Below are 24841 nucleotides of genomic sequence, written 5' to 3'. Positions count from 1 at the left end.
TTGGGTAATGTCTTGGAGCTTATTTATTGTTGAGGCCACACATTAATGTTGAGTCATCTGCACACTGAACTAAACTAGCATGGTGAGTGGAGGTGTGGAGGTCATTTATAAATATATTAAACAGGAGAATACCCAGGACAGAGCCCTGAGCGACACCTGTAATAACTGTTTGAAAGGATGAGTAGATTTGTTGCCATTTAATGGTTTGTGGCCTTCCAGATAAGTAACTAAGAAACCACAACAAGGAGTATTGTGAAAGTCCTATTGAGGAAAGTCAAACGAGCAGTTGCTAGTGTGAGACAGTATCAAATGCCTTTGACAAGTCTAAGAACTTGGCGGACACACGCAGACCATTGATTCTAAGTTGGTTTATTATATTGGTAAAATGTAGTAGTGCAGTAGTGGTGCTGTGCTGGGGCCTAAAGCCATGTTGTATTTCTGAGAGCAGGTTAGTCAAGGTTGAGTATTGCATCAGCTGCATAGAGATGCATTTCTCTAATATTTTGGCGAGGGGAAGAGATTCACTGTTGATTTATAGTTATTCAGCTCTGTAGATGTGCCGCCTTTGAACAGTAGTATGCTGTAGGATTTTTTTTCCATGGTGATGGGACATATCTTTCTGCTATGGACTTCTTTATAAATGTGGAGGCAGGGAAATCTATGACTTCTGCGTCCATTTTTAGGTACAGCTCTGGGAGTAGTTTTTAGTTTAAGGAGCAACTTCTTTATGAGTGAGGTAGGTAGTGCACTAAAACTGAAGAGCTGTGCGTGGTTTTGATTGGACGGGTAGAGAGAGGGGGGCAGATGTATTAGTCTCTAAGAGAGATAAAATTGATTGTACAAAGTAGGATTTTTCTAGTGTTGGGGACAGAGTCTGTCATATTGTCTGTTTTTGGAGAGGCAGTGGTGATCTTGCAAGGGTGGAGTAGTTTATTTACTGATGACCAAAAAAGTTTGGGGTTGTTTATATGTTTGTCCTGTAGTTTGGTGTAGTGTATTTGCTTATCCTGTTTGACATGGAGTTTTGTGAGGTTTCTAAGATGTCTAAATTGCCAGAAAGCATTGAGTTATCTTTTACACCAGTCTTTCCAGGGTTTATCCCTTTTTATCATGATTTTTTTTGTCAGCCATGGTGCAAGGTGTTACAACAGTATCTGGAAGCATTAAATACATTCCAGTTATATTGTTTTAGTGTTTCACTGAAAATACCTTTGCCAAAATTGTTGTATTTCGTACTTGATTATAGATAATATGTTTATCTAGGTTATAGTGAGTTCTAATGGCATATGTTGGTATGTAGTCACTTATGCTATCTGAGAGGCAGCATACTTTTGTCAATTTGTCTGGTTTGTTTGTAAGAATCCACTCTAATATTAAATGTCTTCCTGAAGTTTTATTGATTGTAATAGGTGTGGTTATTAATTGTCTGAAGTTGTACAAGTTTATGGATTCAGTAGGAGTAGTGGAATTTATGAGTTGCCAGTCTATATGCAAGTCTCCAAGTGTTATAGTTTCATGGCTAATTTGTTGGGATATCCAATGCAGGATGCATTCAGCAGTATCAGTGTTATTCCCTGGTGGTATACAAATTTCCATTAAACATATAGTTTTCCTACTGTTAATTTTTAGGAGTGTTATTAGAAGTCAGCATTGTTAAATTTGGGTATTTTCTGTGGAAGTAATGTGATGGTTAGGGAATTTTTATAGATGACTGCTACACCATCTGCACACTTGTTTTTTCTGTCATGCCTAATGCCGGAGTATATTTTATCTTAAGGCGTGATCTCACTATCTTTATTTCTTTTTTTTAGCCAGGTTTCAGTAGCTATGACTACATCAGACATGTATGTGGCAAGGTAGTCATGTATGTCATGGATTTTATTGCACAAACTTCTTAGGTTCATATTTAGTAAGGTGAGTTTAGGTTCTGTTTTTTGTTGAGATGTATTAGGTGGCAGGTTTATTTTGGGGATGGAAGTGATAGTTTTATGAATAGTGGAACCTGGGTTGGGTGAATTATCTCTGCTAATTTTTTGTAATTGATATTTTACAGAGGGATGAGTGTGGACAGTTATATTTTAATCTTGGTTTGGCATTTGATTGTAAATTTGGATACTTAGTTCTGAGCTATTTATAAATAAATAAATCAGATGTGGTTTGTTTGTAGAGATAGGGTGTTGTGGAGAAAGACAGGCTGGGCAGATGATAATATTCTTTGTGAGGATTAGATGACGTAATAAGTATTTGTAGGCGGTGGATTTGATAATTGGTGATGAAGGCTAGTAGAGTGAGGAGGAACAGTAAAATAATCTGAGTTAGGGGCATTTTATTTAACTTGGGTTTTATGTTTGCTGTAAATTAGGATTAGAAAATGTTAGGAGGGTACTGGGCTGGTTGTAGAGATGTAATTTGATACTTATAGGGGGCAAGAATTAATACAGCTTGAGAGAGAGTCTTGGGTGGTAAACTAGAGTGGTTGTTACTACTGGGAGTAATTGATTGTTTCTTCTTTTGGAGGGAAGTGATGGTATTGGTTTGAGGCATATGTGAGTGGTGCAATGGAAGTATAAATGCAGAGTAAAAGGGGTGGGGGGTTGAGAATGTTGCAAACAGACACAGAAACATCTGCTGAGAGATGTAAGTAAAAGGAACGATGTAATTTAAAAGGCCTTTGTGCTAGTAAATGAAAGTCTTAATTTTGTTGCTCTAGGATACACTTTTAGTAGGGGAGTTAGTCCAGTATCACCTGGACCTGACTGATGGTGATATATAACAGTAAAAATTGCACTTGACTGCTTGAATAACTGTGTAATGTAAGGAGGTTTCTATGAACGTTGAAATGCAAAGCCCAATGAGTACCCCAGCCCTCACAGATCAGCAAAACAATGAGAAACAGTAACCAAGAATGCAGAAGTGCAGCTCTGGAAAACTACTGTCCTAGAACTGAAAATGGTTACACACAAGAAGATAAATAAACTTAAGCAGGGACGGTGTTATCATTTTGGGGGCCCCCTGGAAACTTACAGTCCAGTTATCACTCTATTACTGCCACCCCTCTTAAGCAACCTTTTAGCTCATGCTGTAGTGCTTTAGGAACAGTACACATAGACTGAACTGTAGTTACAATGCTCTTTTATTATGACTTGTCTGTGTACAACACCGTGTTGGCCCATCTCGTTTTTTGCAGACATGCACACACACACACACACACACACACACACACACACACACACACACACACACACACACACACACACACACACACACTGCACATTTACCTTCAGGGAAATTGGAGGCATTCCATTTCACCTGCTACATGTTTTTGAGGTGCTGGAGTTAACCAGAGCACATGAATAAATGCATACACAGATATGGAGGGCATGCATACTCTACATAGTAAAAAACTACAGACAAGAACTCAACCAGAGAAAAGCACTGTGAAACGGCAATGCTACTCACTGCACCATTGTGGTAAAGAGCAGTTGCTTTCATACACATCTTCCTCCTGACAAACTACCAAAAATAGCCTTCTATTGTGTAATATCTATGTTTGTGATGGTAAGAGAAAGAAAACATGGACAAATTGTTACTATTACATGCAGTGCAACCACATTCCCCCTAACATATGCGTGCACACACACACACACACACACACACACACACACACACACACGCACACACGCACACACGTAAAAGTCACACTGAAACTAGCTTTATATTAATTTCGGCAAACAGCAATACATTTTTTAACACTAGTATTGCCACACCAGATCAATGTCCATTTAGCAGTCTTCAAACAGCAGCAAGAGTAAGTCACTTTTATTTACCTCAGTGAAGAGTAATGCATCCCTATCACTGCCCCTAATTTCAGAGAATGTCCCTGATTTTGCCTCATAATTTTGCTCTGCCCTTCATGAAAAGTCTGATTTGCTGGTAAATCATTCAAGATTACAGACGGTTAATAAATCCAGACATCAGAGTTTCATACCTTTTATTGTCCAGAAAATGCATGTTGATGCAAAATTTGTTATTCTGTTAGCTTTTTAAGTGAATTAGAGTCATATTTAAAAAGTGATCCTGACTTTGAGTGTTTATTCTGCTATTATTTTTGACATTGCCCAGAATTTCTGAACAAAGATGTTGAGTTATAGTATGTTGTGTTTTGTCAATATTTATAAATCTCTCCGAAAGAGAAAAGCATCCCTGGAAATCAGGTGCATCATGTCTTCATAAAGTCCAAGATAAGCACTGAGATCAGTCACTCTGAGTTGCAGACCTCTAGTGTTTCCTTTGTTCATGATCATTCATTGATTATCAGCCTTATCTTAACAGGGTCGTATCAGAACCTTTTATATATATATATATATATATATATATATATATATATATATATATATAAAGGATATGATCAGAAAATTAATCTTTTTCCCCCATTTTCCCCAGAAATCAGCAGTTTTTCTGGGGCTCCTACGCAGCTGATGACTGAGGGGCCCCTTGCAGCCACAGGTACTGCAGGTACCTAAAGCTGGCTATGGTTTTAGTTCTAGAGGAGGGAATGCATATCACCAAGATTTAACTACGTCAAGGGCACTATGTCAGCAGTAAAATATTTAATGAAATTGTGAAGTGTGTAACTTGACAAAATACTGTTTACCAAACCAGAGACATATATGAATTGTAAAGGAGATGTAAATAAGAGTCATTACCTACCTGGTTTATTAAATACACAAGATTGCTGCACTAGCTTTTGTTTGCTTAACAATAAAAAAATGTATATCAAAATAAAATAAAATAACTTGCTGTGATTGGGTGCCCCCCCAGCAACCGCAGGGTTTGCTGGTGCCCAAAGCCAGCTATGAACTTAAGGAAGGGAGATAGTGGATGGCTAAAAACCATAAATGGAACACAGTTAAAGGAGAAACTACCAATGGGAGTGCTGTGGTCTAGGAAAATGGAGCTATTATAGTGGACAAAGTTCTTTATTTTAGGCAGCCATAATATTTATGATTTACATAAAAATATATTCCACATGCTGGTGTTCAAACTACAGACTTCAGTGTTACATGCATATCTATTTGCTTGCAGGGACACTTTTATAGCAAAATAAACACACACTTAAGAGACAGTTGAGTGCACAGAGTCAATGCTGACTGTGCACAAATACTAGCTCAGAGCTGAAAGTGGTTTCATAACTGTCTCGGGCAAGGAGAAATAAGAAAGAAGGGGGGAGACCAAGGGTGACTTCCTTGAAGGCATGCAGTTCCAGTAATGAAAGACAGGAGGATATAAATTATGGGAATAGCAAGTCTAGAAGAAGTGAAGAAAGTATAAGAGAAGAAATAGTTTGAATAAAAGCAGTATGAGTTGATGTCAGTCTCTGTTAGGAAGTAGAGAATCAAAGCGGACCATCAGGATGTCAATGGAGGAGGATTTACAGATAATAAGGGTATTGCTTACAATTAGGACACTGAAGCACTTGTCTTCAGACTAGTCAGTATGCAGGCTATAATACACACAGAAGACTGGATGCCCCTAACACTTACTTAAAGCACAAGAGCAGAGATGGTACACAGTCTGTTCTAAATAAATAGCGGGTGGATTGAGTGGACTTAGATTGCCTATTGGATGAGGCTGCTGTGTGTATGCTTTAGGGATGTTTCTGGTGACTGTGACTCCCTTGCACCCTGCTACAGAGAAATAGGGAAAGGAAGGAAGGAATCGTATAGTGATTCAGAAGCTTATATAAGGAGAACATTAAGTGTAAATTATTTGAAAAATATGCCCTGATAATAGAAAAAAAATCAGATTATCTGATTATTACTTCATTACGTATTTATGAAAACTTTAGAATGAATTTAGAATGGAGTGTTTGAGAGTGTAGTATAATACAATTTGGAATAACAAACTGATATAAGAAATAGAATGCAGTTTTAAAGGCAACAGAGTTATTAATGTAATGTAAGAATAAGTATATATCAGTTGAAGTGTTCATCGCTGGATTTGAATGTGTGTTCATTAAAGTAATGAAGACCACCTACTCTTTTGGATAATTGTCCTGGGATTTTTAATGTCTACCTAATCTACCACCTACTCAGGGAGCACAATCTAGGCTTCTAATGGTTTTCCAGATAATTTGCTTAGTATATGCCCATGAACGTGTGGGACCTTATTTTAATGACTCACCAAAGGAATGGCAGCTCAGGAGTGCAGCACTCCTAACACTGCACTGTAGTTTCAGCACTGAATCAGGAATCTGAGCAACTAATATGAGGACAGAACCCACAACCTTTTGAATCTCCCAGCCTCAAATGTGAGTGTACAAATGAAATAAGTCACTTGATATGTGTATAAAATGTATCCAAGTTACTATAAATACCTAAAGTAATAAGATTATCAAGGACATCTTTAAATTTAAAAATACTTCATCAGAGTGAATTCTGGTGAAACCTAATGTATTAAATACACAGAACCCATCAATGGGAGGCACACTGATGTAAAATAGGAAAAAACTTGTGCAAACCCAAACAGCAAGCAGGACAGTCCACTAAGATGCTAAGCATATTGCAGTCTAAAGAAGTATAAAAAAATGTGAGTCATTAAAACAAGGTCCCATGGGATGAGGGAAAGTCAGTACATACAGCTTACCTTGACTTGACCAAAGCCTTTGACACAATCCCCCACTCAGGCATCATCGAAAAGCTAACAGAACTTGCCATAAATCCCTGTCTCATCAGGCGGGTGGCCAACTGGCTCACTGATAGGACCCACAAGGTCAAAAAAGGTGCCACTACCTCCGACAGCAGACCTGTCACTAGTGGTGTCCCCCAGGGATCTGTCCTGGGACCCCTATTGTTTGGCATCTACTTTTCAGAGTTCCAGGTAAGGACAAAAGGCCTGTGGCTGACCAAGTTTGCGGACGACTTTAAGTTGGGTGCTGTCATTGACTCCCCAAATGATGTTAACATACTTTGAGAGGGTCTCACAGCAACAAATGACTGGTGCCAAAGTCATGGCCTTAAGTTAAATGCAAAAAAATGTATTATCATGCCATTCAGAAAAAAAATGGCCCCTACTGATTACCACATTAGCGGCAGCCCCCTAAACACACAACCTGTGGTGAGAGACCTGGATACACAAGTTGACAGCAATCTCACGTTTGACCATCACATAGCAGCAGTGGTCACAAAAGCCTTTTACTTGGTTCATCTCATAAGTAAAGGGATTTCATCTGGAAAAAAAGGAGGTTATTACCTCTCTGTACTCCTCCCTAATTAGGCCAATAATTGAGGACAATGCCCTGTTTGGTATATACCTCCCCAAACACCTGCACCAACTGGACAGGCCACAGAAATACCTCACAAAGAGAATCCATGGCCTCCACACCTGTCCTATGTGGACAGGCTCAAATCATTATCACTCTACTCTGTATCATACAGATTGCTCAGAGGTGATCTGTGTCTTGCCTACATGGCAATCGCAGACCCTGGTCTACTAGAGATGCTCCATATCCGTAAGTCTAACTCCTCACATAGTACCCGATTGAAAGGTTTAAATCTAGTATGTGACATTAGCAAAACCTGCTGGAGAGACAGGTTTGTCTCCCAAAAGCTACCTCATCTCTGGAATAGACTCCCCATATACGTCAAACAAAGTATGTCACTGACCCTCTTCAAGCGCAGCCTTGATGAGTGGATGGGCAACCACAAATTTGTCCCAGGGGTTCCTCCTGTGTCCCTCATTGACAGAGGTGACAGGTGCTGATTGAGTTTTCTCTTCTGGGGATAAACTCTTGTCTAGGCTTGTTAGGGCCCCAAAGCCATTAGCCTAGTAATCTCCTATGATCCTAAAATATATATAAATAAGATGTATAAGTTGTATATTTAATGTATGCATGAATAAATATGAATAAAATAATTAGACTATAGCAACCTTCATCTTTAAAACACTAGAAATGGAAATAAAGTAATTTAACCCTGGTGATACTGATGTATTGAGCCTCAATTGCCAAACTAATTCCTTTAGCTCAAGCAAAGTCTCAGTGTCAAAATGTTTCAGTGAACCTGGCCACACCACTTTTCATTATCGCTTTCAGCACCAATACACACCTATACAATAACACCATTAGGTTGTATTGGGACAAGGTTAAAAGATGTCTTGGTACTACCCCAACTATTGTCTTCTCAAAAGGTAAAAATATCAGAACCATTTTGTAGTTAGGTTTAGGGAAAGTATCTTTGACAAATAGCAATATGCAGAAATGCGGATTTTGTAAGTGGTGTAGATATATTTCTGCAGGTCACTACACACTGGTCCATAGTTCTGAGAAAACCATACTGTGTCCCTGGAAGGTTAATTGTAATATTACGCACATAGTCTATTTAGCTTCATTTGATTCTTGTAATGCATATTATGTGAGTAAAACTATTAGAAAGCTGAAAGATGTTATACGTGAGCATTATTATGATAATCAGGAAAAAGAAAAACACCAATGTCCTCTTTAGGCATACTACTGTCTATCCCAGTTACAGAATGTTTACTTTTTTGCTATTGACAGGGTGATTGTCCTCACCAATGTCCTCTTTAGGCATACTACTGTCTGTCCCAGTTACAGAAAGTTTACTTTTTTGCTATTGACAGGGTGATTGTTGTTCCTCTTGGGGGAGAGATTGAGACTTTACTTGAGGTTCACTGTCTCAGTTTCACCAGGGTTAAATGACTCTGTTTCCATTTCTAGTATTTTAAAGATGAAGGCTGCTATAGTTTAATCATTTTATTCATATTTATTCATGTATATGTTAAATATACAATTTATACATCTTATTTATATATATTTTATACATTTTTATCCTTTTATACTGCAATATTCTTAGCATTTTAGTGAACTGCCCTGCTTGTTGTTTGGGTTTGCACATCTTTTTTCCTGTTTTTACTGTAATCATGGAGTGCAGTGATTTAATCTGATTTAACATGATTAACAAATTAATTAAATCACTGTGCTTTCCATTGGTGGGTTGTGTGTATTTAATACATTAGGTTTCACCAGAATTAACCCTGATGAAGTCTTTTATAAATGTAAAGATGAAAGTGCTCAGTTTTCTTTCTGAATAAACCAAGTTAATTTTCATTGGTGGTGTCCTTGCTGTTTTTTTCTAGCGTTACCCAAAATACCTCCTTGGTTCTTCCCTACAACCTTTAAACATCTTAACCACACATGTTGTCTCCTCCAAACCCTCCATACTAGACTTCACAGACCATGCTTTCTCTGTCCTTGTTCCCAGACATTGGGAATATCTCCCTTCTTTTATTAAAGATCAGTCCTCTTACCCAATTTTATGTTCACAAATATAACTTAACCTCTTCATTCCCTTCTTTCATCTGCATACCTTGTTCTGACTCTATTTCTGAGTGTGATTATTGCATCATGACAACTCTGACTGTATTCTACTGTATATATAATGCATGTATATATTGTGTTTTTTCACTCACTCTTCATATAATGTCATTTATCTTTTGCCTTTATTCCATCAAGTCAACTATGATATTCACTTTGTATATAATATATGCATATATTGCATAATGTTATTCACTCTGTGTATAATGTCGTGTAACTATTGTGTTTTCCCTAGGCTGAGACTGAAATTGGTCGAATGGGATCAGTGCTCCACCCCAGTTAACAAATTCAAGATAAAATAACTAAAGTAAATAAAAAAATAAATTACTATCTGCTAAGCACTTGCTACTCTGAATTTCCACAAGTACTATCCAATGACTGGAAATCTTTGCTTCTAGAAGAAAAAATGTTGTAGCTTTCTCTAGTGCTTCTGTAGTGTGCATTTGTAGTGCTTATACAGCTACCCATAGTTCTAACTCCAACAGAAACCAAAATCTCAAAACACTACTACTACTACTACTACCACCACCATTAACCTACTGGAGCAGATGCTTCAGGTGATACTTCCACAACTGTTGCGTCCAGTTCTGCATTTCAGTTCAGTGATTCTAACAATGCCTGACTTAAAGGTTTTCTGTGTGTGTGTGTGTGTGTGTGTGTGTGTGTGTGTGTGTGTGTGTGTGTGTGTGTGTGTGTGTGTGTGTGTCTGTGTGTGTATGTGTGTGTGCGTGTGTGCGTGTGTGGGTTCGCTTGTTTGTGATATGATCTTAATCATCATTCTAGGGGGTTCCTAGCAGAAAGGGAAAAGCTCTTAAATGAAAACTCAATATGTTAGCCAAGTGGCAGTGACACAGCACAGAAAGCTGGAATTATTGGATTTGAACCACAAACAGGAGCTAATATTCTCCTGTTTAGCAATGTCTAAAGTAGAAGGCTTTCTCTGCATTTGTGTGTGTGTGTGTGTGTGTGTGTGCTTGTGTGAGGGTGTGTGTGTGTGTTTATAATCTGGGCTAGATAGTGACAAAGTCATCAAGCTGAGTAGTGGTAAAAAAAGAATAATGGACTGCACTCTCCATTTCTGGCCTGCTGATTGTGATGTAATGTGCCATGTGATTGTAATGTAATGTGCCATCTGGAAAAGGCAAAAGAACATTACAGAGAAGGAGGAGAAGAAAACCCCAAATTCCTTTCCTATCTGTGTTTTTACTAATTCAGTGCACTGCAATCACTTCAAAACCTTTGTAGGATTTAGTCTACAATGTACCAGCCTCTTCTGAGAGTAGAGACTTCAACACGCTAGCAACCTGAGCTAGGGTTCCACTGAAGGATCAAAGTATCTGTGTTTTAAACAGCTGGCTTTTCTAGGAGGATAGGCTGGATTTTGACTGACTAGCATATACAGGGGTGAAGCCTTACATACTTTAAATAACTAGAAACTTGCTTAGTTTGGTGCTCTTCAGTGCAGGGCTGCTAAAGGTACATTTACATGAAATCTGGAGAATAAAACAGGAGAATACAAGGAAGTTGAAGAAGACCACAAAGTACCTTTCCTTCAGGGTTCTTAATGATCCAACACATACTACAAAATGTTTGGCTTTCTATGACCAGGTGGAATCTATGGTGTACTGGCCTCTGGTGAGAGTAGATACTTCCTTAAGATATCTACCTGTGTTTGGATTCTATTGAAGAATCAGAGTACCTGTTTTCAATTAGCCAGCTTTTGTGAGGCTGGCTGGCTTCCACAGGTGTGGAGCCTTAAAGGGAAACTCCACATTAGAACTTAAAAAATATGTTTTTTATTGTATTTTTGTTTTCTGAACTATTTTAATGCCTCAAAATCACTCCAAGTTCTTCTTTTACAATTTGAATGTGTTTCCCTCAAAATGGTGGATGACAAGGCCTGCCTTGGTAATGTGATCTTGTTTTCTTGCTTTCTTTCCTTCTACCCAGAATACATTTCAAGTCCTCTTAATATGAGTCATGCTAGAAATAAGGAAGTGGTGACGTTTTCTCATGCCATTAAGATGGAATGGTAGCACTGTGAAGCATTGTTAACTAACACACCTTCTGTAACAGACTGTTTCCCTAACTGAGCCTCATTTATGTGTCTGTCTCAGCTTGTTCTATGCATACATAGCTGTTAGCTACTTCCAGCAAAAGAAAGTATGCAAATAGCAAGCTTTGTAAAGGGATTCTTTTGTAGTTCTAAAAGAATTGACAGACCTTCCCCCACACTCTCATGCTGAGGTATAAAAACTCTCAGTGAAGTAGGTGATCCTATGCTCAGTCATGTACGAGTGACTAGTAGCAGGACACCTAAGTAAGTCTGTCTGCTACTTCCCAATACCTTCAGTGGATTTTTTTCTCTCTCATGAATAATGCAGAATTAAAATGTGCTTTACTAGTCTAATAATTATTTCTGTCATGTTCACCCCCCTTGTTTCTGTTTCATATTTATTTATACTTTGATAACTAGGAAACTGAACTGGTCCCAGGACCCTTTTCAGCCACAAATCAGGCTACTTTGGCAAAGATAATAGCAAGTAATAAATGCACTTAGCAATTCAAATTAAAAAAATACTGACATAAGGACATAGACAAAGACTGTATGTGCAACACGTGTGACAGTGAATAAGTAAAACATTAAGTAACATTTATTAAAATGAATACATTAATGATGCCTAACTGTTAACTTTATTATAAATAAATTGTATGCATTTCTGTGTAGGTTTTGTGTCTGTGTGTGTGTGTGTGTGTGTGTGTGTGTGTGTGTGTGTGTGTGTGTGTGTGTGTGTGTGTGTGTGTGTGTGTGTGTGTGTGTGTGTGTGTCTGTGTAAAAATGTATGTAGCATGTAGAATACTATATGTAGGATGCTTTCCTTTTCTTAATGTTTTAATGCAATGGCACATAGTAAACATATGTTAAAGTAAATTCATCTGTTTATTATGGTTGCTATGAGTGGTCACATTTCCTTTGTGGACTACAAAATGCTCATGCACTCTACCACTCAAAGTCAGTGGGAAAGCTCTTACCATGGATTTGCATGTACCAGCTATGCATCCCCCTCTGGAAGGATGTCACAAAAAAAGCATTAACAACCTTTTTTATGAACAATATCAATGCACCTAATTGATAGGGTTGCCACTTGTCTCTCTTTCTGCAGTTCTGTCCTGTGTGTTTTTTTCTTTTTTTGGGGGGGGGCTTGAAATGGTAAATGTATTGATACTTTACAAGAAAAATATATTTTTTACTTTTCTGTAAATGGCACAGAAAACTTTGATACTACATTTAAATTATATTATATAAATTATTCTAAATAACCAACATTTAAAGCTTAGCATTTCAATACTGTGTTGCTGCTGATTATGTAAATTTGTCAGAAGAGGTGACAACTGCCTTTAAACTCCTGACTAATCTAATTGCTTTGTTTTGCTATGAAAGGGGGAGTGTTAAATTATCCTACCTGCAATAAAAACAGTGGAAAACAGTTCCACAGCATTCTGTCATTTCTATAGCAGTTGTCTTCCTGACATTAGCAGGATTAATTGCCCATCTAAGATTGACAGCAGTACCTGGCAGGTTAAACTACAGATTGATCTGTGTCTATGGTACATAGTGCAGGTGGAGACAAATTCCTCTGCAAAGTATGTCAGATGTCAAGCTTTAAAATAATAGAGGTGGCCTTACCCTTCCTTTGACTCCAAGTTAAGGAAATGAAAGTTTTAACAAGTACAAGCATTTTTTTGTGCCTACACAATACTGGAACCATAGTGTAGGGAGAAAAATAACCTGAAGATTAAGTTAAACTGTAGAAGAGGGTGGAGTTTTCCTTTAAAAACTAAAAAAAAAAAAACAGGTTTGCTTAGCTTAGCATGTTGCTACATGATACAGCAGTGCAGGGCAGAGTAAATCCTATTGGTTAAGTAGCACAAGAGTGTAGTCTACAACTGGCAAGGCATCTTCTTGTTGTAGATTATATACAATTCACTGCTTTCTCTGTCTGTGCTTAGTTGCACTATTGAGATTTATTCTATTGTTAAGCTTGAATCCAGGACATTGCTGATACTTTTTCATTCATCTACTACTTAGCCTTAGCAATGAAACTGCATTTTTGCCTTTATCATTTACTGTTTTATTAAATGATCCCAGGTTTTAATGTTGTTGTTCTTCTTCTTTCGGCTTTTCCCAGTTAGGGGTCGCCACAGGGGAACTCCAGTCCGCTAATGATTGGCAGTAGATTTTTATGGTGCCAGCTTGGCTCCCAACCTTCAATGAAGGCATGCCCATTTACGCATGTCTTTCGAATGCCACTTGACTGTGGGGAGGACATGCAGACGCCACACAGAAGGCGCTCCAACCGTGAATCAAACGGGAGAACTTCTTGCTGTGAGCCAACAATGCTACCACTGCACCACTGCGGCTTCAATGTTCCATAACCAGCTAGGTTAGAATAGAAAATCACTCCAGTCTGGGTCAACTAGAAGCCACATGACTAGATTTGCTTTTTCTACTTTTACAGTTAAGATAACCATTTAATTCAGGGCTGGAGGGAAGGCATATGTGATACTCTGATTCCAGTCATGATTAGAGCATTCTGGGCTGCTGTAGTACAGATCTTCACCTTTGTGTATGTGTTGAGGTAAAACAGTCCAGCTGTGGAAGTCCCTGCCTTTTTGGTGCCTAATATCCATCACTGATTTTGACTATTTCTTCTCTAAGTCAGACTGCCTATATTTTCTCTACACCTGGCACCAAAGAGGCCTGAAGGATTAGTCTACTGTTTAGGGCCAGGTCCTACAACTTTATATTGAACCTGCACAGTAACTGTGGTGTTTGCTATTATCATTTGAAAGGTGTCTGTAATTAACCATGTGAGCTCAGTGTTTTATGGCTATGAAAAGGGCCATAAGTTCTTTCACATTTAACTGCCAGTTCACATTGACATGCACTGTTCTTTGACAATGCAGCCACAGAAAGTCCATGCTATAATGCATGAGTAGAGCATCTGTGGTCATGGCTTTGTTAGTATCCATACCCAAGGGGCTAAGCGGATTCCCCAATGTGTATTGTACTGTAGGAATTCAATACAGAATAATAACAAATTTGTAAGATCCCAGGTTTTCATACAGTGCATATTTAACAAATCTGCATTTGTTTACATGCCATGTTTTGTTGAAACTCAAAACAACAAAATTTTCACCCACAAGGGCAGATACTGATAATTAAGTTGAACACCACAAAGCACGCTTCACCAACAAAAGAATGAGCAATTTCTTTTTATTGTAACATCCAAGACTAAGCGCTTTCGCCAGCAATCTGGCTTCTTCAGAGTCATTTTGAACACATTTCATTTTCATTTTTATACAGCATGAATTCAAATCCCATTGGTTGAACCCTGGCCACCCATCAATTAAACTACATAATCAATTAATTAAACTAAAAACAAGTCTTCACAATATCCCTATCTACTTTCCCCACATCCTATTTACAAATATACCACATTAATAAATAAATGAATCAACATGTCAGATTTTTTCTCTCTCTATATACACCATACTATTACATAAAAAATCTAGATGTTAATAATAGCAATTAATTTGCTTTAATTCTCTCGTGTATAATACAATCTAGCCAATGCTGAACATTTGATGTTAATTTCTATAATACAGTTATTTAAAATTAAATAAATGAAAAAATAGAAAATATACTGTAGTACTGTTGTTTAAAATAATTCTATAAAATTACAAACCCTATACATTCTGCCAATAATTATATAAAAGTTGTAAAAGTTTTTAAATCTGCTGGGACCTAAGCTTCAAAAAAGGTTTGAGTGAGATATAGTCATTGAGTCCCGGGGGTCTACATGCGTCTAGCCTAATCTGCCATTCAGTCTCTAAAGCACCCACCTTGTTGACTATATCACCACCTTCACCACAATCCACAACTCGTCCAATGACAAAAAATACAAATTTACTAAAATCAATACAATTCTTGCTGTGTAGATAAAGTGCGTTGTGCATGTCTTTCTTTTTTATTGATCTATTATGTTCTGCTATCCTATCACGCAATCTCCTAGTGGTCTTTCCCACATAGTAAGCTTCACATGATGTACATGATGCCAGATAGACTAAGTTTTTTGTGTAACAATTACATTGCCCTGGACAAAGAATTGTATACTTGTAGCTACTCACACTAACATATGTACTCTCATTGATGTACCTACAACATCTACAAAACCCACATTTTTTCATAACCGACTTAAAACTGTTTCTTTTCCTTTTCTCCAAGATACATTTTAAATTTTCTCCTTTCCTGTAGACTGTTGTTGGTTTTGCACCCAAAACCTTTTTGATTTCTTCACTTAAAGTATATTTCCAAACATCTTGTACAACCCCCATCAATTCTGGTGTCCTATCGTTATACTTCAATATTAATCGCACCTCACCATTATTCTCCAATCCTTCTTTTTGTTTCACTGTCATATTTGATAATCCAGAAATTAAAATTGGTGCATATTTACCATGCCTTTCTCTGAAGACATCTCTCCTAACACTCAGTAACAGTTTCAGAGGGTATCCCCGATCTAAAAACATACCAATCAGTTTAAACATCTCTATTCTGAAGGTATTCTCATCACTTATTAGTCTTGATGTCCTTACCATTTGCCCTTTAATAACTCCTTTACGCTGATGGTAAGGATGGCAACTTGTAAAATGCAATAGTGAATTTGAGTAATTCTCCTTTCTATAAATGTTGCTCTCAAATCCCATCAATTTCTTATTGATTGCTAAATCTAAGTAGTTAATTCTATCCCTGTTCCAATGAAAGGTAAACTTTAAAAATTCCGTTGTTTGTCCCAAAAATTCTACAAATTCAGTAGCTGATTCTTCATCTCCGTTCCACAAAATTAATATGTCATCCAAAAATCTATTATACAATAATATCTTATCATTGTATTTGTTGGATGACAAAATATGTACTTTTTCCCATTCCAGTAGAACTGCGTTTGCAAAGACAGGGGCGCATCTTGCACCCATCGCTACACCTGACACCTGTTGAAATAGTTCACCTTCAAAGGAAATAAAGTTATTTTTCAGAACAATTTCCATTAATTCAATTAAGAAATTGACCTTAGTTCCTTCTATCAGTCCACTATCAAGAATAGCTTTATGAAACATGTCTAATCCTACCTCATGCGGAATGACAGAGAATAAATTCACCACATCAATTGTGAGAAAACCAAATTCATTACTTTCCATTTCATACATTCTTAATCTATCAAGGCAATGCCATGAATCCCTGATAATATGCTCAAAGGTACTAATCACAGGTTTAACAGAGAAGTCAATAAAGGCTGCTAGGGCTTCAGTTTTCGATCCCCTAGCTGATACTATAGGCCTAAACTGTAATCTCTCCGTACCTTTGTGAACCTTCGGGATCCCAAACAAGGTAGGTATTTTAGGATACTTCACACTTAAATAGTCATATTCAACCTCATTAATGTTCCCCTGAAACAGGGCATCATTTAAGAAAACATCAATTTTAGAATATGCTCTATTGATTTCATTTCTAGACACTGTTACATATGTATCATCATTATTTAGAATTAGTGAAATTTCAGAGATGTAATTAATTTTAGACATCATAACCATGCCACCCCCCACATATGTAACAGTGTCTAGAAATGAAATCAATAGAGCATATTCTAAAATTGATGTTTTCTTAAATGATGCCCTGTTTCAGGGGAACATTAATGAGGTTGAATATGACTATTTAAGTGTGAAGTATCCTAAAATACCTACCTTGTTTGGGATCCCGAAGGTTCACAAAGGTACGGAGAGATTACAGTTTAGGCCTATAGTATCAGCTAGGGGATCGAAAACTGAAGCCCTAGCAGCCTTTATTGACTTCTCTGTTAAACCTGTGATTAGTACCTTTGAGCATATTATCAGGGATTCATGGCATTGCCTTGATAGATTAAGAATGTATGAAATGGAAAGTAATGAATTTGGTTTTCTCACAATTGATGTGGTGAATTTATTCTCTGTCATTCCGCATGAGGTAGGATTAGACATGTTTCATAAAGCTATTCTTGATAGTGGACTGATAGAAGGAACTAAGGTCAATTTCTTAATTGAATTAATGGAAATTGTTCTGAAAAATAACTTTATTTCCTTTGAAGGTGAACTATTTCAACAGGTGTCAGGTGTAGCGATGGGTGCAAGATGCGCCCCTGTCTTTGCAAACGCAGTTCTACTGGAATGGGAAAAAGTACATATTTTGTCATCCAACAAATACAATGATAAGATATTATTGTATAATAGATTTTTGGATGACATATTAATTTTGTGGAACAGAGATGAAGAATCAGCTACTGAATTTGTAGAATTTCTGGGACAAACAACGGAATTTTTAAAGTTTACCTTTCATTGGAACAGGGATAGAATTAACTACTTAGATTTAGCAATCAATAAGAAATTGATGGGATTTGAGAGCAACATTTATAGAAAGGAGAATTACTCAAATTCACTATTGCATTTTACAAGTTGCCATCCTTACCATCAGCATAAAGGAGTTATTAAAGGGCAAATGGTAAGGACATCAAGACTAATAAGTGATGAGAATACCTTCAGAATAGAGATGTTTAAACTGATTGGTATGTTTTTAGATCGGGGATACCCTCTGAAACTGTTACTGAGTGTTAGGAGAGATGTCTTCAGAGAAAGGCATGGTAAATATGCACCAATTTTAATTTCTGGATTATCAAATATGACAGTGAAACAAAAAGAAGGATTGGAGAATAATGGTGAGGTGCGATTAATATTGAAGTATAACGATAGGACACCAGAATTGATGGGGGTTGTACAAGATGTTTGGAAATATACTTTAAGTGAAGAAATCAAAAAGGTTTTGGGTGCAAAACCAACAACAGTCTACAGGAAAGGAGAAAATTTAAAATGTATCTTGGAGAAAAGGAAAAGAAACAGTTTTAAGTCGGTTATGAAAAAATGTGGGTTTTGTAGATGTTGTAGGTACATCAATGAGAGTACATATGTTAGTGTGAGTAGCTACAAGTATACAATTCCTTGTCCAGGGCAATGTAATTGTTACACAAAAAACTTAGTCTATCTGGCATCATGTACATCATGTGAAGCTTACTATGTGGGAAAGACCACTAGGAGATTGCGTGATAGGATAGCAGAACATAATAGATCAATAAAAAAGAAAGACATGCACAACGCACTTTATCTACACAGCAAGAATTGTATTGATTTTAGTAAATTTGTATTTTTTGTCATTGGACGAGTTGTGGATTGTGGTGAAGGTGGTGATATAGTCAACAAGGTGGGTGCTTTAGAGACTGAATGGCAGATTAGGCTAGATGCATGTAGACCCCCGGGACTCAATGACTATATCTCACTCAAACCTTTTTTGAAGCTTAGGTCCCAGCAGATTTAAAAACTTTTACAACTTTTATATAATTATTGGCAGAATGTATAGGGTTTGTAATTTTATAGAATTATTTTAAACAACAGTACTATAGTATATTTTCTATTTTTTCATTTATTTAATTTTAATTAACTGTATTATAGAAATTAACATCAAATGTTCAGCATTGGCTAGATTGTATTATACACAAGAGAATTAAAGCAAATTAATTGCTATTATTAACATCTAGATTTTTTATGTAATAGTATGGTGTATATAGAGAGAGAAAAAATCTGACATGTTGATTCATTTATTTATTAATGTGGTATATTTGTAAATAGGATGTGGGGAAAGTAGATAGGGATATTGTGAAGACTTGTTTTTAGTTTAATTAATTGATTATGTAGTTTAATTGATGGGTGGCCAGGGTTCAACCAATGGGATTTGAATTCATGCTGTATAAAAATGAAAATGAAATGTGTTCAAAATGACTCTGAAGAAGCCAGATTGCTGGCGAAAGCACTTAGTCTTGGATGTTACAATAAAAAGAAATTGCTCATTCTTTTGTTGGTGAAGCGTGCTTTGTGGTGTTCAACTTAATTTTGTTGAAACTCATTTATTGTTGTTTATCAGACTAACTGCACTCAAATAAGTCTGTATTACAAATAATGGAAGCTATTATCATATTTTGTTTCTTTGATTAAGCTCAAATAAGTTATCTTCATACATGTTTGTATTGCTGCTTGTCACATAAAGTAGAGATTGTACTTTTATTGTTTACCTGGTTGTTTTCATAATAATTTTGATCAATTGATTTATTACTATTGCCTTATTATATATAGTGAAAATGTCTGCTTATTAATTTATTAATTGATTGAAATTGCAGTGTCAGTGGCACAACAGAATGCTGTGAATTCTATTTACACACCAAAGATATTGATTGCTGGCACTTCACTGCAACACAGTGGAGGTGCTACACTCCTGAGAGTGTTATCTTTTATATAAGATGTTAAATCAAGGCCCTTTCTGCTTGAGCTTGTGGTAGCTCAGGTGGATATAAAAGATAGCAGTACAAAAACAGAATGCGGTGCAGGCAAATGGTTCCACTAACCAACAAGAATCAATGTAGCACAAAATGTAGTAGAACCAAACCACAGCCAATATCCAAGATAAAATTACTTTTAATGGTGAGCACTTTCTGTTGTGAAAGCACTCACCATTAAAAGTAATTTTATCCTGGATATTGGCTGTCATTTGCTTCTACTATATTTTGTGCTACATGGATATAAAATATCCCATAGCACCTATCAAAATGAGAAGGGGTGCCTTACTTGATACAAGAACCATGAAATAACTATTCACAGAAAAGATATATTAATACAGTTCTATAATCATCTTTCATTTACTCCTTCACCCCACTCCTTTTTCCATAACCATAACCTCATTTTTGCAATGCATCTGCTAATATCCATTTTCCATTAGACAGAATTTCTTTCAGTCCTTCATTCCAAATATCCCAAATTTCATTAAATATATTTTTTATCTATTTTTAACATATTCTTTTTACCCTTATCCATACATAACCATATTCATATCTATATTATTTATATTACTAATATTTTTTGTTAATTTCTTCACACAGATTTTTCCAAAGTTTCACCACTCATTCAAATTTCAAAAAATGTGTTTTGTTGTTTCTTCCTGCAAACAAAACAAACATACTGTTTAAACCTTTTTCTTTTATATATGGCATATTCCTTTTACTGGTAGTTTATTCATTACCACTTTCCATAAATACATCTTGACATTCTACTATCTTTGAACACCACAATTATGTAGTTTAATAGCATTAATCACATCTTTTGATAAGTATTCCAATGTACTTACAAAACAATATTTTTCATAACACTATTATGTCACATTCGTCTGTCTTTTTCTATATCATCAATTTTCACTTTCCATGTAAATATTTTACTTGATATTTTTAAACTATTCATTTATGTATTTTCTCTTTTTCTTCTTCTCATCATATCCCAACATTTTTCTTAATTATGTTTAAACATTCTCACTATTAAAGTTTCATTCTCTTCACCTATCCATTTTTATACTATGTGCAATTCATTAAAACAGAATATACAATGTGATTGATTAACCCCAATCCTCCTTCATCCTCACTCATATATAATACTCCTCCTCTTCTCAATGCATTTAATCATGAACCCCATATAAAAGAAAATACTAACTGAATAATTTGTCAAATTTTCTTGAGATCATATAATCATTAGAAATGTATGCTATTTTTCTTATTAATAATGAATTAACAAGATAAACTTTTTTTTCTTAAAGGCTAATTTATATGTTTTCCACAAAAAAACTCTCCTTTGTTTCTTTTAATAAATCTTCTCATTACATCAAAAAGAATGTAATTTTTCCCAAATGTTATCCTAGCAAAGATACTTTACTCACAGAAAAATGCACTACCCAGTCCTCACTATGTCACATATCCCTTTACTTTTATCCTTATTCAAGTCATTTCCATTTTATTAAAGATTCAGTCAAAAACAATACTTCTCTCATTCATATATCATTCTTAGTAATTACATCTATATCATCTACGTATGTTAAAATTACTGGAATAAAACGTGATTTTGCATCACATATCTAGAATTTTTCACCTTACATGCTACCTCAAGCACTATTACATTCACAATCAAAGCAAACAATATCCCAGTCATTGAATATCCTTGTTGTATACCACAATTAACACATATATTTCTTTACTCAACCAACCATTATTTCAATAGGCTAGCATACATACATACGCTGATAAAGCCTATATTTCTCCATAACTTCCCATAAAGCAATATATCCTAGTGTATCAAATGATTTGTTAATATTACCTACCATACGCTTTGCTTCTTTCTTATTATTTATAATTTCATCCACAATTTCTCTTGCAATTAATAACAATTTGTGACATTTTCCTTTTATACAACATATGCTATTTTCCATAATATATCTCATCCTTCATTTCATTCTCCTCTGCAATAAATCACAATTAAAATCCTCTGGAAATATAATTTTCATATGTACTATTACATAATACAGACAGAGGCACAGTATACTAACCTCAAAAAAAGGGCATAGCAAAATTAATTTAAAATGAGTGGCGAAAGCCAAACACATTCTGGCTAGGCTTATAAATGCCCTAGGGCAGATAGCCTAGTATGAACCTATGAACCTATGAACCTATAATATAACATTTGATTAAACATTTTTTTTTATTTACTAGTTGTATATGTATAGAACTCTATAATCCTATAAACAACGTTCTCTTTAGTTACATCTACAACTGGTAACCTTTCCATTTTCCCAGGGTTACATCTAATATTTTTGCCATTTTTTTACAAAACACAGCTCCTCCAGGACACCGTTCGCTTCTAAAATCCCATATTATATTTCCACCCCCAAATTTCTGTCTGTAATCTTTCATTTTGTGTCAATAATCCTACAACTTCTAATAAAATAATATCAATATCACATTCAGTACATCATTCCAAAACTCCTATTCTTCTTATAATATTAACAAGATCATTTACATTAACAGAATTTATTCTAAATTATTTTTCTTTTTATTCATTTAATGGAATTATTTTAAATATTCTTTTTTGCTCTTACCCTGCTTAAACAAGTAACGCATTGTTTTCATATTTTTTCTTTTACATTTATTCCCCTAAATTTCCTTTTCCTGTCTTTTACTCTTTTACTGATCATTTTTTTTACTTCTCACCATCTTACAACTTATATCTTCCTCATCAATTACTTCTGAACTTTCTACTCCTTTGTTTTCCCTATTTTTCTTTCCTGTCTCTAAATTTTCATTGTTTTTGATATCCCTTTGTCTTCTGATTCTTCAATTATACTTCCTTTATGACTGCTTTTCTTTTTTTCATTTTTCTGCACTTTTTTTACATTCCACCCATAAATGCCTAATCTGATTACATTTATAGCATTTTGTTTCTTTTTTGCACCGTGTCCTATTTCCCATAACAAAAAAATATATTTGCCTTTAAAATGTGCTTCTTTTCCACAAACAAAACATGTCTTAGGTTGTCACCAGTATTTTACAACAGCTCTATTCCCCTCAGTATGTATGATACTTGAAATATGCATAATTCTTTCATTTTTTTTTTCATTTTTAATATCACAGTACATTCCCATCCTCAGTCCGTAGGCCTCTATTATCATACACCTTTATAATGTCCATACCTTTATTGAATGCATCTTTTTCAATATCTGTCCTGAATTATATATTCAACTTCTTCTTTGACTCCCTGTTAAATGCTTTAATAACATACAAGTTTCAAATATTTACACTTTGTTTCTTCTCATAATCAAACCTTTCTATACTCTGTCCAATTTCAAACATGTCACAAAAAATTGCTTTGTTACTTAAAATTAATGCTCTTACTTCTTGTGCTTTGATGCCCAATGGAGTTATAACATTTTCCCATATGTCATGCCTATTTAGTTCTTTTTCTTGTTTTCCATCTATTCTGATAGTATATTTCTTTATCATGCCAGTACTCTAACCTCATTCTTCTTTCTTCCTTGCACCTTCTCTCAGCATAAGTTTTCTTTTCTTTATACTTATCTTCACTACTTTTTTTTGTAAAACAGCTTCTGCCTCTTCCTTGTGAATCATGTCCCTAATTTCCTCATGAAGCTTCACTTCCAATCTCCAGTTCAGTAAGTACCAACATATCCTTCAGTAAATCATCATGCAATCCTCCCAGCTGGAGGATTGTAATAAAAACACTTCTGATTGTTTCTGATCTCAATCTGTTTCACAAAAAGCTCTTTCTGAAACAAAAAACTGCAAATCCGCAAACACTTCATTTCACTGAGGGAGTTCCTTACAAAATGCTTCTTCTCCCTTCTCCTCCATATTCCTGCAGCACACCATCCTTTCATCTGCCACTGTGCTAGGAATGGGGTATACACACATACCATCTAGATGTACAAGTAAGGGAAGTTCCCAGATGTCCTGGAAAAATTTTCCCTAGTAGTATGAATGTCACACCGAGTCTCCCCTAATAAGAGGCTACTAGCCTAGTTGGACTAACCTGATCAACAACGAGTAAATAAATAAATAAATAAATTAGCTTAGTCTTTCTGCTGACTGTAATGTTATTATGTTTAAGAAAACCTCCACTGTTTCACCTTGTTGCTGCTGCATTGTTCTTCATTACTAGCAATATCAAAGTTAGTATTGCACTCTAACTAATACCCTTTTGTGTAATTTTTCACTACTACTGATTACTGAGTCTGCTTGATAAAAAAAAAAAATAACTTATGTAATTTACTAATTGCACTTTCTGATCATTGCTGGTGTTGCATTACTGGTTGTTACTATTTTTTTTACTAGCTGCTATATTGCTGTTGCATTGGAAAGCTCAAAGCTGAATTTGAACTTAAAATAAAACAAAGATAGCTAAACATCTTTCTTTAACTATGTCAGAAAGTTAAGAACTAACATGAGCAATGTTTAGAGCTGATCAGTGATAATACTGTTCAGTCTGATCCAAAGGAAATAGCTAATATCCTAGCTGACAAATTTAGTAGAAATATTACTCCACTCACAGTTATAAATATTCCATTGATTCTACAGTCCCAGCTACCCACTCTAATTACTATGGAACACATCCCCTCAGCCATCTCGAAAAGTTGAAAGCATCTTATCCATGAGCCTTGATTACATGCCAGTTTGTCTGATTATCAGTACCAAATATGGACTACATGAACTCATTCTTAACATATTTAATTTAAACCTCTACACCGGTTACATTCCTGAAATACGGAAATCTGACTGTTGCAGGCCTTCACTCACACAATCTATCCATCTCTTTGCTGAATGATGCCCACATTTCCTCTTGTCTTCTTCCTGTGTGTCCCAAATCATCTTCACTAGATTGACTTCTACTTGTCTGCATATGTGCTCAAACCATAGTAATCTCTTG

The 24841-nt window shown here is 35.7% G+C and overlaps 1 protein-coding gene across 1 annotated transcript in view; it reads left to right on the top strand.

Moving 5' to 3' along the window:
* LOC122796760 (cytochrome P450 7A1) overlaps nt 1-24841 on the top strand; it is a 710137-nt gene that overhangs the window by 290874 nt on the left and 394422 nt on the right. The window lies entirely within an intron of this gene.

The sequence above is a fragment of the Protopterus annectens genome, chromosome 3.part0 (genome assembly GCF_019279795.1).
Source record: "Protopterus annectens isolate FY-2018-M chromosome 3.part0, PAN1.0, whole genome shotgun sequence".
Lineage (NCBI taxonomy): Eukaryota > Metazoa > Chordata > Ceratodontiformes > Protopteridae > Protopterus > Protopterus annectens.
Note: the sequence above shows the minus strand (reverse complement) of the source record. Positions and strands in the feature narration are given on the sequence as shown.